We start from the raw sequence: 17176 nt of genomic DNA on the forward strand, positions 1-17176 counted from the left end.
ATAATGGTTTTGTGTACGTGTTCATCAGAATTACTGCTATAATTTACACTTATATGTTTAAGCCTGTTTTCACTACAGGTATAAACAAGGTTTATGGCTCTTAAAGATCCGGACTTTTAAAGATCTACTTGTAACACCTCCCAAAAGGAACCTGCAAAAACTAAGAGCAGGTCTCCAGCTTCCTGAAAGCATTAAGATTAAAAATAAAAAAACCAACAAATAAACAAAACCATTTCTTTGCATTATTCAACACAAGGAAACAAAAAATTCTGAAGAAATAAAAGTAGACTGCAGTACAGTTTGTCGTACCAACGTAAGGTACACAAAGGCCTTCACTAAGCTTTAATTGTGTAAAACCAGCAGGCAAACGTAACGGAGCATGAAGAAAGCAGCACACACTGCATTCCCATGGCACACTCCCACAGGTATCCAAAGCTGTCTCTATATTATTTGGCCAGAATTTAATCCACAAGTTAATATCCACAATTAGCTAACTTGACCCACGTGGCCTTTCAAGTATCCTTTAAGTGCCTTTTACTTGAATTGTATGTTACAACCCCCCTTTTTTTTTTTTTTTTTATTCATTAAGTTCAATGCCTCCTTCACACATTTAGTAACAGCAGTATCTGGCTCTTCAATCAGCGGAATCCTTCAAGAGATCTAAGGTAACCACATGAAAGGAACACAGGCACATGGAAGTCAAGATTTTAAAAGTTTCATCTAATACAGTTAATTACTTGGCTAGGTTAATTGCGCCCAATTCCTATCCTCAGAAATCACAGTACAGACTTACGATTCTAAGCCTGGGAATCAACATTTTCTAAATGAGCCATAATAACCAGACACCAAAAACACAGTGATGAAAATCTACACAGCTAATACCTTCTCAGCACAACAAGCTCCTGCAACTGAGCTAAGGTAGGGCAGCAGCAGCACGACCAGCTTACATGCCTCTGAGCAGCCTATCTTGTTTTCAAATTCATTGGAATGAAAGATGTCCCAATGTGATGTCAGCTTAATCAGAATTATTCGTTCTTCATTGCTCGTTTAAAAGTACCTCTACATTAAACTCAGTTGTGTTTACACACAAGATTTTTCAATGAAAAGTAATTTATGTGGATAATAATAGCATATGCATCTCGCAAGCAGTTGTGAAATAAAACTGAAGGCATCATTTTCTTACATGTAAACAAGAAAAAATGCTCAGTAGCTGCATATGATGAGGAGAAAATTTGCAGTCCTGGGATTCTTGTGTTCCTTGTTAAAAAAAACAGCTTTCAGAACATTGCTACACCTTATTCAGTAGAATTAACTATAGACTAGCGTAATACAGAAGGTAAATGCTATGACTCAAACTAGCACTCAGACACCAAAGCTCTCCTGTACAGAGCCAATTTCAAGGCAAACTTAATAAGTCCTGTCTATAGAAGACTGAGAATCCAGATGAAGGATGTACAAACACAACAGTTGAATACAATCATATCTAGGTAAGGTACAGATACAATTTGACACATAAAAGCAGCTAAGAACTGCAGTACGGTGCATACTGGGAAAAATATCTTCCCATTACATCTATCCCAAGATTACCTGCATTATAGGATTTACAGGATACACTCCTATTGCTTCATTTGTTGGAAATAGCAGTGGAAAATGTGATCATGGATCATTTACGATTGTTCAAATGACAAGTCACTCATGGAACAGTTAAGAATTGCAAACTGAATATGCAACACACTTCCAATCCCTTTTTCATCATCAGGATTGGATGATGCACTGTAATGCACAAAAATTCACTGTCAGTGGTAAATCCTGCCATGTGCTTTAGCCTAAAAAGAAAAAACAGGTAAGATCTACATTCTGCCATTCCTACTTACCTGGTCTTTACGGTTGCTGCTTAATCCATGGCAGTGTGTCCAATTTACAGACAAGAAAGTGGATCTAGCCTTACTAAATGATTCATCCCATCTCTATTAAACATATGATCCTGTTCTCTCTTTCCTACAAGGTTCTCAAAGATGGACGGGGATTTGTTCTCGGGCCCATAGGAACTGTTCTGCCCTCTCTTCCCAAGGGACTTAGAGATTCTGTGCTGACCTCTGCCCTCTCACTTCAGAGTTGGGGTCAAGTATATCATGATTAATGTTTAGGCATTTCTCATCACACAACCAGCTATATACCAAATATACAATGCCAAACGCGTTCACCTTACGAGGAACTTCCAAATACCAAACAAGGAAGACCTGGTACAAACCTTGAGTGCATCCATAAAGAACTACATAGGCCCATCACCGCCAAAGAACATGGCTTCTTCCTTCCTTTCTGCACAGGGCATTAAGGACTGGCAGGAACACTCCAGGATTTATGCCTGTAATATACAGTTTTAAGGCCAGCTTGTTTAGTGGGTTATCTTTTCTGGTTGTTTGCCAGAGTTCAGTGTCCCTTATATACGGTGTAATAGCTTAAAGGACTGCTTGTTTTATTTCCTTTAATAAGATAAAGAGACATCCAGCAGATGAAGCAGTGAGGAGCAGCAGCAGCATCTATTTGATACGGCAGCAACAGTTCCTTTTCAGTGTTTAATAGTACAACAGGTTCTGCTGTTGGAGCTGTGGTCATGATAACACTTTTTTACATAAATATTTTGTGGTCACGATAATACTTTTTTATATAAATATTTTCACAGGCACCAGCCTGAGGAATCAAGACCTTTAGCCTTTAAGATGTCTTGCAAGATCTGGCAGAATTTGCAGTAAAGGGGCAGCTGTTGAAAAGTACTCCGTGACAACAACGAGAAGGAAAAAGCATTAGAAAGGCGTATGGTTTAGACAACCTCCTGCACTTGGAGTAGCCTCCCCACTGCATTTCCTAAGTCTGAGCATTCTAAAATGTCAGCCCTATTAACACTTTCTTGTTAAAAACACACTAAAATCCAGACAGTAGAAAGGTAACTTCCACGCTGCGGAGGTATAAAATGGAAAACGAAGCTTCTAAGGAAGCTCTCAGAGTAAAGAAAATAGGACTAGTAATGAAGCAATCTAAATCTGTTCTGAAGAGCTGAAATGAGAAAGGAAGAATATTGTTTCCCATGATCTGCTATTTCCTTTAAAAGCCCCCTCAGAATCAAGGCAGAGCTGCCTGTAGTTCAATTCTACTCCATCTGGTCAAGAAAGTAAGATACAGGAAGAAATTAAGGAACAGTTTAAGGAGAAAACCTCTTTCCATAAAGCAGTGATTTAAGTGGGAGCATAGTGATAGGACAAGGGGTAATGGTTTGAAACTGAAAGAGGGGAGATTGAGATGAGATATCAGGAAGAAATTCTTTGCTGTGAGGGTGGTGAGCCCCTGGCCCAGGTTGCCCAGAGAAGCTGTGGCTGCCCCATCCCTGGAGGGGTTCAAGGCCAGGTTGGACGGGGCTTGGAGCAACCTGGTCTGGTGGGAGGTGTCCCTGCCCAGGGCACGGGGGTGGCACTGGATGATCTTTAAGGTCCCTTCCAACCCAAACCATTCTATGGTTCTAAATGAAAACTTTCAGTGACCCAGAGTCATAAGCCTTGCATTGTATCCTATTTCACCAGTGCGGGTGTCACAAAGAATTTGTTCACCACTTCTCCATATAGACCCCGCAATGGAGAAAACTTGCCCATGAACAGAGCAGCAGATCATTTTTTACATTAAGAGCTTGGGGGTTTTTTGGGTTTTTTTTCTTAATTTTTGAGAGTAGCAGAGTCCAAAATTTTGCAGAATACATTCAGGACGGTACTGACAGACAGATAACTAAAAAACCAATACTACCTTGTGGGAACCAACACAAGCCATGACATAAGTCAAAATCAAAATTAGAATTCCTCTCTGTGTCAGCTAAATTACATCTACTTTTGATGGCACATCTATTTTAAATATTTCCGGTTCCTGAATTTTGTCATGAGAACAGTAAGGGACAGCAAGAGATGAAATAAATCCCAGAACACTTGAGGGGTCATTTAAATGAACTGCAAGTAAAGAACAAGCTGATTCAACTTTGGGAGATGCAACTTATTGCTAAAAGTGCATTGTAAAAGAGAAAACGCTGTCTATTTGCAATAGATTCATTCTTATCCTGCCCACATCTCCCTGCCAGTCAGCATGACACAGCCAGGCAGAGTGATTCCAAACAACAACTCTGCGGATAAAGGGTAATTGGACAGGGAATCGCTTTCTCGTTTTCACTGCTTAGGCTCCATAGTGCCTATTTCTCTATAGTTTCATCCTCTCTCTGCCTTGTGAGTGGACGCAGACAAAAAAGATCGGTGCCCCAGGGTGTTTGCTACTGATAAAGAATATATGAACTAAAACTTGTTACAACTTAATATACTCTGTATTTGAGTCTGACATCCTTTCCATCAGCACCAGGCACAAAGTATAAATGTCCAGCTATCACAGACCAGCAGTGTACCCAGGGCAGTATCCTGCCCCACTACCGAGTTATTGGTAATCTCAAAGACAGATATAACCATACCTCCTATTTAGATGACACGTCTATAGGAGGAGGGAGGGAACCTTCTCTGAACTCACTAGAGCAATTTATACCCCAAAGCAAGCAAGCCACAAGCAACTGTTATATTATGAAAACATTGGATGCTGTTTTCTTTTAACTAGATGGTTTGTGGTTGCCCCATACCTAGTTATACTTGGTTTAACATGTCAATATTTTGGTATCGAAAGCGCCTCAGTGACGGCTAGTGTGTTTGAGGGCCTGCCTCCCATGTCATACAGAGCCAGTTTCAGCCAGCTCCAAAATGGACCCACCGCTGCCCAAAGCTGAGCCCATCAACAACACTGGTGATGCCTCCATGACAACATATTTAAGAATGGGTAAAAAATGCTGCACAGCAGCTGTGTGTGAGATAAACAACCCTGCAGACACCAAGGTCAGTGAAGAAAGAGGGAGAGGTGGTGCTCCAGGTGCCACAGCAGGGATTCCCCTGCAGCCCATGAAGACCCTTGTGAAGCAGGTGGTCCACCTGCAGCCCACAGAGGATCACGGTGGAGCAGATATCCACACTGCAGCCTGTGGGAGACCCCACACCAGAGCAGACAAGTCTCCTGTGTGCAAAATACCCCCTTCCGGGTAGTATCAAGACCTATAACAGATTACAAAACTAAATTAAAAAAAAAAAAACTAAAAAAATTAAAATGTCAGGGGAAGCCAAAAAGATGGCTTGCTGTCATGGATGGCATTCCTGAGGCTTTCCTTCCCCATAGGCAACAAGCCCCCTTCACTTCCAGTGCCAGGTCAGGCAAGTACTGGGGCTCAGTGCCCCAGTCCAGCGCTCCCTCCTCCGCTCCACCTCTCACCTCTGCAAAGGAGGAATTTCAGTATCTTGTAAATACACACAAAACCACGGGAGTGGCTGGGATTAGCAGCATATCCCAGCTCCCCACCGCCAGCTCGCCCAGGTTACAAATATCTCTTTTTGTAATCATTACAATGATACCGTGTAGCAGCAGTTCCCACGGGTTAATTATGTTACAGGTAGAGAAACTTGTGACTTGGGTAAATTTTATATCTTATCTACCCTTCACTTCCTCTTGCTCCCAAACCCTTCTCTAATCAATCTGAGCGGAGACAGATGGAAAAATGATCCTTTTCAAGTAAAACAGTGGCTATGGAAAGGGATTCCAAGTAGAAAAAAGCACCCATCAAAACACTCTGCTTTCCTGTGCATCTCTTTAAAGAGTCTTGCAAATGCCAATGGAAATGATGGGGCGTCTGATGTTTTGACAGAAGCAAGAACATCATTAAGGTAAGAGCTGTCAGCAGGTATTTCATTTTCTCCCTGAAGAATAAGGCTACCGTTTAGGCATTACTTTTTTACTAAATCTTTTTTCTTTTATTTCCATTCTATAATGCAATCCTGAAAGATGGCATACTTTATTTGCCTGTGAACTAGATAGATTAGAGAGTAATAGTGACAGCTTGTGAATAAAAGCACTATAACCACGCATGATTCAAAGTCAGCGGCCAGCAGAGAAGCGCTAATTGCCCTGCCACTGGGATAAGAGAGGAAAACTATTCCATACCCCAGTGCTTTCCTCATTAACACACCCAGACAGTAACGCTTAGGTAAAATTACGTAACGGCAAGATGGTACCAAAAATCCCACTATTTCATACACATTAAATAATGAATATATAGCTATAATTAAAAAAATATGGCTTTCCCTCTATATTTACAAACTCATCAGACCCCAAGTACGAATCAATATGATGGCATGACCGGCAGCACAGAGCCAGACAGGCTGATGACGTTAAGCACAACCACAGGGACCAAAGAACGGGCACTCTTGACTAATGGATAGCACTAGGGTCTTTCATCTCAGCAGATGGAAGATGAGAAATCAGAGCCAAGGTACAACCTAGCCCAGGGAGCAGGCTTAGGAATAGAGACACAGGCTGCGGCAGGGTCTGCAGATGCTGAGAGCCTTACTGTCCCCAGCAGCAAAGTTCAGAGGATGAGCGTGTCATCATTACCATAATCCAAGCTAAATGGCTTTATTCGTTCATTACTTGCTTAGTAGGCCTCATCTACTGCAAAACCACTGGGAACCCAGGACCACCCAGAAGCAAGTTCTTCACATTAGCAAGGGAGAAGATCAAGACAGACAGCAACAGATTTTAGAAGACAAGTGGTGACAAGAAACAAATAAACTAACGAGATCAAGGAGCCAAATCTGATGAACTGCAGAGGGAACAATGCTGAACACTTTGTCCAAGGCTTTCAGAGAGCCAACGGATGCTCCTCAGAGGAACGATGCCTGGAGATCCTCCATAAATATAAACGGAAGGTCAGCCGACAGTGCCGAGCACTTCTACTTGAAGGCTTCAACTCGGAAAATTCAAGTCCAAGGCTAGCAATTACGGCACCAACAGGAATTGCAGCTCTTCAGAGACACAGAGTATTTAAGGTTCACTCAGAGGTAATTCTTGGAAGGCACTCAGAAACTCAGTGACGCTTATTTAATCCACCACACTGAATAAGAACTAAAATCCTTTCCTAAAGAAGTGCTACATGTCAGTTAGGTACAGAAGATTAGAGAGGTCAAGCAGATCTGCTAGAACAGACTCCTCAGAAGACATTTATCAATAAAAGAAAGGGTTGAATCAGAGAGTGGAAATACAGGGTATTTCTTTATCAGGAATAATACAATAGACGTTTATGCTCTGTACTAATTTTTTTAATGGTACTTACTCAGAAATCCTTATTTAGTTATTAAAAAGACAAGTGGCATGTGAGTAAGTATTGTTAGACGCCTTGAATACTGAAGAGAAGGCATTTTCTATAGAAGAACAGCAGACGTATGAGAGAATGAGTCAGATATTTATGTTCCCTATTTAAAATAAAATTAGCAAGCTTTTACAGGAAGACACTGTTTCCAGATACGTAAAAGCATTTATGATTATATCTGCAGTTTCCAACCAATGCAGAAGTTTTACTTGTTCTAATCGATACACAGCTTTTGCTCCATTCGTGTGGCACGCAATAGTGATGACCACCTCAGAGAGGAAAAGACACTCTGGCATCAAAGTTGTGTTACTTTCACAGTGAATACACTACGGAAGGGAATGGACAGATGCAGAAAACGTGCATTGTACACAAAAAATCTATTTTGACAAATAAGCTCATTCATCGTAGCGGGTTTGCAGCTATTTCCATACTTACTTGTTAAGAAACGTGCGAGACAATGTATCTTCAAATCTCTAGATCATGCTCTCCGAATTTGCTAGCCACGTATTTTCTCAAAGCATGTATCACACGTGCACACTGATTTGGTGCAGGCTCTTAGGGAGAAAAACATCTGGTTCAATGCAATCAGATCAACAAAAAATTTAACAAAAATTCTAAAAGTCATCATTTTTAACTACTAAAAAATACGTATGGACTTTTCAGCTTTTGCAAGGACATTCACAGCCCAAAATTTCCTATACAAAACAGATGGCAGTGGTATTTACTGTAGTTTCTCTTCCTCCAAAAAGCTGTTTTCAAGAAGTTTCTTTCATTTTAACAATTCAACAGTAAAATGTCTTGACTAAAACAAGCCTTGTTACAACATTTAAACTGACCATATTAAAAAAATGAACTATCTTTAACCTGTATATAAACAGCCCTCCCTAAGGCTGTCTTTAAAGAACAGGAAAGGCTTTTGTTGACTTATTAAATTTGAAATCCCTTTTTCAATTGATAAGTAAAATACTGTCTGTAACTCATGTGAACTTAAGGCATCCCAGGCACTGGGCTAATGGTCTGCCTGCCTTTCACTTGGAAAAACCGGAGAATTCAAACTTTCTTTCAGTCCAGCAGTATTAGGCTGTGGCTTGACGCTACAGGGACTTCAACGAGCAGCAATATTCATCTAGAAAAATGTCTCCTTTTAGCTCCCTCACTCCACAGAAACTGTGCGATAGAACTGATTCAAGTAAAAAATATAATGGCTTACTTTTGCGAGAGTTGTGGCTGGGGACAGGAGAGGAACATATTTTTCCTTCATAGTGTTCATGGTGTGACTACACAAGGATCCAAACAGAGTAATTCCTCCCTAAGGGCATCAAGGACTCCCAGCTTCAAGTCTCATCCATTTATTCCAGAATGCACTTTAGAGACCTGTTTCCTGGTCAGGACATAGCAATAGGGCCAAAGCAGAGTGAAGAAGGAAGAACTGGGCAAGACAGCAGAGATACGGTAAGAGGATAAGTAACATGGAAAGCTTCGGTTCTCCTTGCAGAAGAATGCTATTTCCATACTTGCTTAAGTGTTAAGAAATGCATGAGAAAATGCATCTTCAAATCTCTAGATCACGCTCTCAGAATTTGCTAGCCACATATTTTCTCAAAGCAGGTATCACACACACACTGATCTTGCAAAAGAATGCAAGAAGGGGTGGATTTAGGTGCATATGTATAGCTCTGCACAGAGCTAGGGATGGCTGACCCTCCTGCGGGTGCTGGAAGCCGACCACTGTCAACTCAGTTTGAGAAGCTCCAATCGAGTCCTCTGACATCCATCTAAGTCTCATCCCAAAACACCCCTCAGTGCAAATGAACCACATATAACTAAATGAAAAAGTCCATTTTCTTACTATCCCGGAGGGTATACACAAGTCAATGTGTATATGTGCTACACTGGATTCACTTCTAGGATCACAGAGCAACAGGCATGGATGGGAACAGCACACTTGTTAGGAATTAAGGATACAAATGCACATCCCTACAAAATTTTGTTTTCCTTTTCTTCTTGGATATGTATTTCATGCAATATTAACCACGCCCCATCCTTCACAATTTTATTACTCTAATTAAGTTTGCATTTGTGAATTTTCCTGAAAATTGAACCCAGCGGGGTTTTACTGAATTCTTTTTTTTTTTCCCCTTCTCCAAGTGATGGTTCCAAACAGGAATATAAAAACATCTATAACAAAAAGCAGGCTGCAGACCCTACCAAGATATGTGACAACTCATTTAACATATAAATTGTTTGAGGTATTATTTCAGGTAAGTGATCCTAATGCACTGCCACATTTTATGCCATTAGCCTCAAGGCCCCAAGCACAGTCATTTAGTTAGATATCATGTTAAGTCCCCTGGGTTCAGTTTTTCACAAATGTTAACAAATAGAGGCTTACATTTGCAGTAGAGCAAATGCTTGCTTTCACGTGTGTGATACACTGTGTAGCAAGATCTGTACCTACGCTTGCACTCCTGGATGACTACATCCGCTGCCCTAACTACACAAGCTATTTTAAGCTTACCGTGCCTTACAGCTACAGCCACTTTAGAAATAATAAGAAATAATATGCACATTAAGTGATACCTAGTACAGCTATTTTGAGCATTCATTTCAGTGGTCTAATGAAACGGCCTCAGAGAGCAAGTGCCTCAGTCACTTACACAGTTAATTGAGAAGATGCCTTTGAAGTTCTCGAGAGGAAGATCTGGTCTGCTCAAGTTTAGGTACTCGGCTCTGGCAGACCGGATGCCATGTATTGTCAACTAACAATGAAATTTCTGTTCAAAAGCCTCTGAGAATTACAAACACCACCAGAATTACTGCCTTTTAGTTTGTCTCCTGTCTTCATCTATTTACAAAGGTCTAGCAAATACTCAATTTGATTATCTACTGTGCATGTAGAACGACTTTTTCCTTTAAGGAGTCTGAAAGCACGGGAGGTTCTTGACATGCAGTGCATATACTACTGTGACACTGAAGCAATTTTTGAGTAATACCTGTAATCAGAGCTACTACCCAGGCCAGACAGGGAATGCTAAGTAGCAAAAAAATACAGTTGAAAACAAACAAACAAAACCCCATCTGGATCTCTTAAGTATTACATGCCTTTTTTGAATAACCACTAGGTAATACCTGGGGAGAAAATAGCAGGAGAGAAGAGCTAAGTGTTCTGTTCCCTTCACAAGCTCATAGCTCCACTGGCCAACATCGGGATCACATAGTCCAGATTTGTCAGGTATATGACTTTTTCCCTAAAAGGAAATTCTAAGACAAGCAAATCATGATGGAGTCTGCAGTGATCAATGGGACGAGAAGAAGACATGGAGGTAATCAACAGCGGTGCTGCAAGTTGGATTCTTTTGTGCTTTGTACTAATATAGTTTTGGGGTTTGATTCAATTTTTTGTTACTCAAAAACATTTTGTCGCAAAGTACTTCTGAATCATAGTTTGATCATAAAAGTCAACTCATTTCTCCCCATGGACATAAACATAGTATCTCTCATATCCAGTAACAAGCTGAACTTCTTTTCACTCTCAATTTGTGACACGACTGCCTGGAACATTAGTTCGTTCCATAGACACAAATGGTAAGAGAAAGAACACATTAGAGACTGTAACTTGTACATATCTGACAGCAAATTCTGCTTAGCAATGCCCAAGCAATTCTGGTTTAATGAAGAAACAAAAATAAAATAAAAAAAAGCAACATTTTGTGTACAACATTCTCATTACTTGTTTTGAAATAACTGGCTTTCCTCTTCTGCTTTTTACAAAAGCACATATAAAACAAAGGGTATCAATAGTGCAGTCCCCATACGAGGAACTGCACTGCTGTAATTGTAAATAAACCTCTACTATTTTGGAGTAACCCTAGCAACTCAAATGTCTTACTGACCAATTATTAGTTATTTTCTCCATTCACTTCTACCAGAATTACCTACTGTATTTTTCTTTGTTCAAATTGGAAACAGGCTAAATACACGTTGCAGAAACCAGAGGGCCATTTGTCTGATCTCCCTGACAAAATGTTGATTGATGTAAGGAAAATTATCACCTCACCTGCGGCAAAACATTTTGATGTGAACAGACATGTCGATGAGTGGATAACATTATGGCCTGTCACTCGAACTGCTGCTCTAGAGAGCAGCTAATGAGAAAGAGAAGGAACAGGTGCATATAAAAATGTAAGAACTGACACAAGGATGTAAAATGGTTTTACCTAGGACAGAAACCTCCCTTTATTTTTTCAAGCAGGTAGCAAAGCATATACCAGTGCATGAAGTAAATATTGGAGGTTGCTAATTTAGTATACACAAGCCACTTGAAAGAATTTTCATCTAGAGTATGTCACCAACTGCACAGTACTAAACTTTGAAGGGTGTTTCTTCGTGCTGAAGAAGCAATCTTCAGACCACGCTTTGAGTATTTCCTTTCCTGTAGGTCCTGGCACTGTCACTGCAGAAGCCCGTTCTCAGGTAAACAGCAAGTCCATTGCTGATGTACTTAACCTTTACAGCATTTATTTTTTCCTGCTGACATCTCAGAGCAATCTGACCCATCGCTGCCATTCATTATTGCTGTAGCACTTTTGAAGCAGACATACAATTCTCTGCCAAAACTCGGCAACAACCCCCACCACAAAAAGCCCCGGAGTAAGGTGCAGGCTCCTAAAGAAAGTTGAGCTTTCACTGAGTGAAGATGGTACTGAGGTTTAGCAAATCATACAAGTACATCGTATAAAAATATTCTGGAGTCTTTTGCACGCCTTTAGAGGTCACAGGCATTCCACATTGTGCATATGCCAATTCATATGCTGTTTCCACAGAAAATTCAAGCCATTCACTAGACAAGCCAGCTTGAATAGTGAGCACTAAGTTGTATTTTTCAAGTAAATACATCTGTTCGGTTCCTCCCCCCCGAGTTTCACTCCATTCGACTACCTTCTAGCTGTAACGGCTAGGTAGCTTCTATCTCAATCAACAGCAAGTAGCATTGTAAGCCACAGAAGAAAGTCTGATATTTAAGGTCACATTGCAGGTCTACTTATCTGAAATCTCCAAGTCAAACTTGAAAGAAAAAACAAAAAACAAACAGCGAAGGCTGCCAACCTACTAAGATCTGAGCAGCAAAAATAAAACTTCATTGATAAAAACAGAACCTTTGTTAAACACCAGTGAGTTTTAAATGTAAAAAATCTAGCCATTGACTGTTCTATTGAGCAAACAGCAACTTAAGCGCTCAAGACTAAGCAAAGGCTGGATTCTGCCTATCTTACACATCACAGTGTTACCCTAAGTAGTTAACAACAGAAGCCTTTTAAGCTTACTGTGAACCTTAATTAAGATTTTCCTACACATTTGTGCTCCAGTCACCCCTTGTATTGGTTTGGACAGGTGAACATTATCACACAGCCTTTACTCCGTTAGTCCGACCATTCAGTCGCCATAGACCTCCTTACAATGGCTGCGATAACCAGGAAGGTATCGCTCTGGCTGGGAACCCTCTCTCTCCCTTCCCACCTAAAATACCCCCAAATGTTAGCTGAAGCAAACTTCAGGATTTGTGCCAATATGGGAGGTGAGGTGGGATTTTTAAGTGCAACAAATAGTATCATCACCACCCCAGTAATCTAATGTCGTGGATGTAACAGGCAGATGCACCAGAAGTGTCTTCTAACCTGTTACGTCATATGAAAACTAGGTGAATCTTTTTTCAGCACTCAATACTTATCTTTTTATTTCAGGTTTTTATGACACATAGAGTTTTAGAATACCCTGCAGATCCCAACACCGCTTCCATCTCTTGCCTCTCCTGGGCTGTATATCTGCTTATTTTCAGTTTAAAGCTCAACCTTGAAACATACGTCTTGATTTAGGTTGTTCCCTAGGAGAAACTCCGAAGTATTACACTGAGGCAACAATTCCTTCTCTTTTTTCACAAAATGCATTTTGAGGCAGTAATAAATGCTAGAAATTCCAATATGCTGCATGATGTGCTGTTCACTACGATAGCTGTAATGATGGGTGATAGGTCTTGGTATTTCCACAAAAAGCATTCCAGAGCCTGTGAGACATTGGGGAAGATTGAAACTACCATACAATACTCCTGCAAAAAGTGAAAAGGGTGGGAGAGCCAGCACCAAACAAGACCTGAATCTCATTTATTCCAGAAGCTTATGCATTTCTTTTTCCATTATGGCCAAACTACCAGTTCACCTAGCTGCTGATAACAGACCAGTTGCCAACGCTCACAAAATACTTTCTGTGCTTTATTCCTATCAGGGTTAAAGCACATAAATACAGAGAGAAACACAAGGTATTCTGAAAAAACTTTTGCTAAAATCCAACTAAAAATCTAGACAGTTTACCTCCTAGATAAGGTACCGATCTCCACAGCAAGTGCCACGGAGCTGAGAAACAAAGATGACAGTGATGGAGTTCACAGCTATCAGAGCAAAGTGGCCACAGACAGTATCACTTCATTTATCCTTTTGCTGACATTTTTGCTAATCAGTTCAATGTTGATAAACAGCAGACGGTTCCCGAGGCACTCGTGCACTGACCCGAAGGCCAGGGGGACAGTAGGTGTGCGAGAGCCCCCATATTCCCTCAAACTCCCTCAAGTCTAACATGCCAGGGAACAGAGCTTGACATTGTGGAACAAGTTCAGCCTTTGTGGTACGCAGGAGGTGTTAGAAATTTGGTGCAAGCGCACACAGAAAAATACTTGCATTTCCCAATTATGAAAGCTTTTCTGTGACGAAGAAATGCCTTTTTGTGGGGGGGCAGGGGAGTGTCAAGACATTTCTTTTTGTGACAGACACCAAAAGGCTGTCTGATAGAAAAAAATAATGTTAAGTTTTACCACACCTGAACTGAAACCCAACAGCTCCCTTCAAGTCTCTATTGGCCGCTCCTTGAGGCACCCAATATACTGTATTAGTTGTAACTGTGTTGAGTCCGGAAGCTCAGCACGTAGGCAATGACTGTCTCCTGCCACATGAAACAATCTGAAACATTCTGTGCTTTTTCTTAAGTATTACACGTTTATAGTTCCTTTCTTTATCACTGCTGAAGAAGCCTGTGTTAGAATTAGGGCGAAAAAAAATAATAGTAACAAAAAAAAAAAAATCTATGTGCTTAGAAGCTTCCCATTCTACAGCAAGAAAGAGAAAAAGCATGGTAAACAAAAGTATTCATTGTGGAAACAAAAGAGAACATTTCACAAATATATGTGAAAGTTCAGTTTGAGATCCTTTCCCCAGAACTGACAGCAGCGCTTCAACAGAACAAGGCACCTTGCAAAGATACTTAAGACACAGAAGTTAACCAAACAAAGCCAAGACTGTGGTCAATACACAACGAAACATTCAATACTTCAAGATTTATCATATTTAGCAGAAAGACTTAAGATCTGACTGTTGGACGGAAAAGCTGGAAACATTTGACTGGAATAAGGTATAGACACAACACAAAATTAAGTACTTAAAGAGCTTACCTAAGGCTGTTGAGATTTTCTATAATTTAAAAACTTTTAATCACAATCAATCTCTTTTGAAAACTACTCTGTGTTATTCATACGGTATTGCGCATGATGCAAGAATGACTTGGACATTCTATGGCTTCTATATTGCAAAAGGTCAAATTAGATGAAACATTCTTTCTTTCTGTCATCACATCTGTAAATGAGATTAGATACATGAAAAACAATAAAACTTTCTTATGAGTACAGAATTGCTACACCTGGGGCTGAGGCATGCAGAAAATTCAGATTCTCTGTTTTGAAAGTAAATCTTAGAAGAGAGAATAGTCTAATTCCTACCGAAACTATCAGAGCTTTAATGAAGGGCATTAAAATTTCCTTTTTGCTCAGGAAATACCAATAATCCTCCTGCAAAGACTATAACAGCACTGTGATTCCAAGTAGATGACATAAAAAGGAATTATGGTGAATGCGGGGATAACTCTGTAACAGAATGAGTTTCCTCAGACTCCTTGACTAAATGCAGTGTTAAGTAACGCTAAGCTGTATCAAACTGGGAGAGCTTCGGAGAGGACCGTGCTTATGGTGAAAAGGTTATATCCTGGAGACAAAGAATGTATTTTTCCTAATTACTGTCAGCGTGCAATTCAATTCTAGATAGCGGAGATAAGCCTTGTCTGCCTCCAACATGTGTCACCTGATCCATACAGCTTTTCATGTAGTCCCGTCCTTCCTCAGTAGGCAGTAGAAAACAAACAGAACACTCAGTTGTCAGAGGCCATTTAGAAAATCAACTCTCAGAGCTTTGAATACATAATTTAATATTGGCATCGAGTGAACATCCCCAATTTTAAATCCTGGAAAAGAAATTACTGAAAAAGTATTACACTTAAGACTTCTCATAGTCAGATACATAGAAATTTATACAAAGTGCATGTCCACTACAACATTTCAGTTCTCAAGAGCGTATGGTTTTGTGACTACAACAATAATCACAAAACTTTCCACAGGCGAAGTGATTGCTGCACACTCTGAATGGTCCAACCAAGAGGTAACAAAACCAATGTACCAAAAATCTCGGTCATCCCTAAAGTACCATATTCTTGACACAAGGCAAACAAAAGTAAATGATCTGCAAGACTCTTAAAGTAGAGCAAAGGTATGCAACAGAGGTAAGGTTAAGTACAAGGCAGGTGGTAGAAAACAATGTAAGAGCAAGCACAGAAGTGCTTATATTTAGAGTTTCAACCTCAAAATCTTGGAAAATACTGACAAATCACTATTCAGTGAGCAACCTGGGTCAGAAGACTGAATAATACCATACTGCTGATTAAAAGGCAGTATGATACTATCAGCAGCGCTCACAAGGGTCAGCCAAAAACTCATAAGCAGCAGCAGCAACAAAAGAAGCATTTGCCAGAATACGAAGGAAAGAAAAGAGAAAATTAAGGAAGTAAGAAATCCAAACCTCTCCCATTTTAATTTGTGTCTGTACCCTGCTGAGGGAACAAACAGTTTGTAAGTTGTAGTCTGTCATGTAATTCAGTATCAGCTGCAGGCTAATAAATAGGACAGTAAAGCATATGCAAAGACTGATTTATATGATCCAAAGAGAGAGAGCCTAAGTCTTGCAGCTATTTGCATCTCCCTCACATACAAACAAGCACTGATGGAAAGTTTCCTGCTGAGCAAGAGACAGAGGCAAGAGATGCACTGGAGAGAAACCTGGTTAAAAAAAGAAGAAAGAGGACTAGAATAACTTCTTCAGAGAGGGGCTTTTACGTATTTGTGCAGCAAGCAAAACACAATGCTGCAGTTGTAATTATTCATAATAAAAGAAAAGCTAGAAAAAACAGCAACACCAGGAGAGGTCTATGTATAAGCCAAGCCAGAGTTTTAAAAGGTCCACCTTGAAGGTGTTATAGCACAGCTGTTCAGCAGCCAGTATGCACTGTAGAGAGCTAGGGAACATCACAGTATGTTTTTTCCATCTCAAATTCATAGGCTAGTGATTAAAACAGTGGCAGGGCTTGCTGTAATCATCACCCTATTTAACTACTGCTCAGCAGGTTTCTGCCTTCAGATCTACAGCGTTCTTTAAAAGTCACAGCAGGACAGGGGTAACAGTGAGGACACGATGTGAACCAGCGTCCCAGCACGAGTAACGGGGGGAACGAGTGGTGGTGTTTAACATGGCAGAATATTAACACATCAGATCAGAGCTAAAAAACGACACAACAGATTTTAGGGTGGTGATTCTATGAGAAGTGTATTTCATCATCTTACAGCTAGAACGGATGCTGGGAAATTATTTCCTCAGAGAAGTGAAGCATTCTTCAATTGAGTAGAGATGGAGAACTGCAAAATCTCAATTCAAAACTGCAATTTTTGTTATTTTCTTGCCTCAAATAATCTCACAGTTGAGTGGGGAA

The 17176-nt window shown here is 40.3% G+C and overlaps 1 protein-coding gene across 8 annotated transcripts in view; it reads right to left on the minus strand.

Moving 5' to 3' along the window:
• Window positions 1-17176, minus strand: part of PTPRT (protein tyrosine phosphatase receptor type T) — a 469438-nt gene that overhangs the window by 255245 nt on the left and 197017 nt on the right. The gene's annotated exons all lie outside the window — the stretch shown is intronic.

The sequence above is a fragment of the Chroicocephalus ridibundus genome, chromosome 12 (assembly GCF_963924245.1).
Source record: "Chroicocephalus ridibundus chromosome 12, bChrRid1.1, whole genome shotgun sequence".
Taxonomy (NCBI): Eukaryota; Metazoa; Chordata; class Aves; order Charadriiformes; family Laridae; genus Chroicocephalus; species Chroicocephalus ridibundus.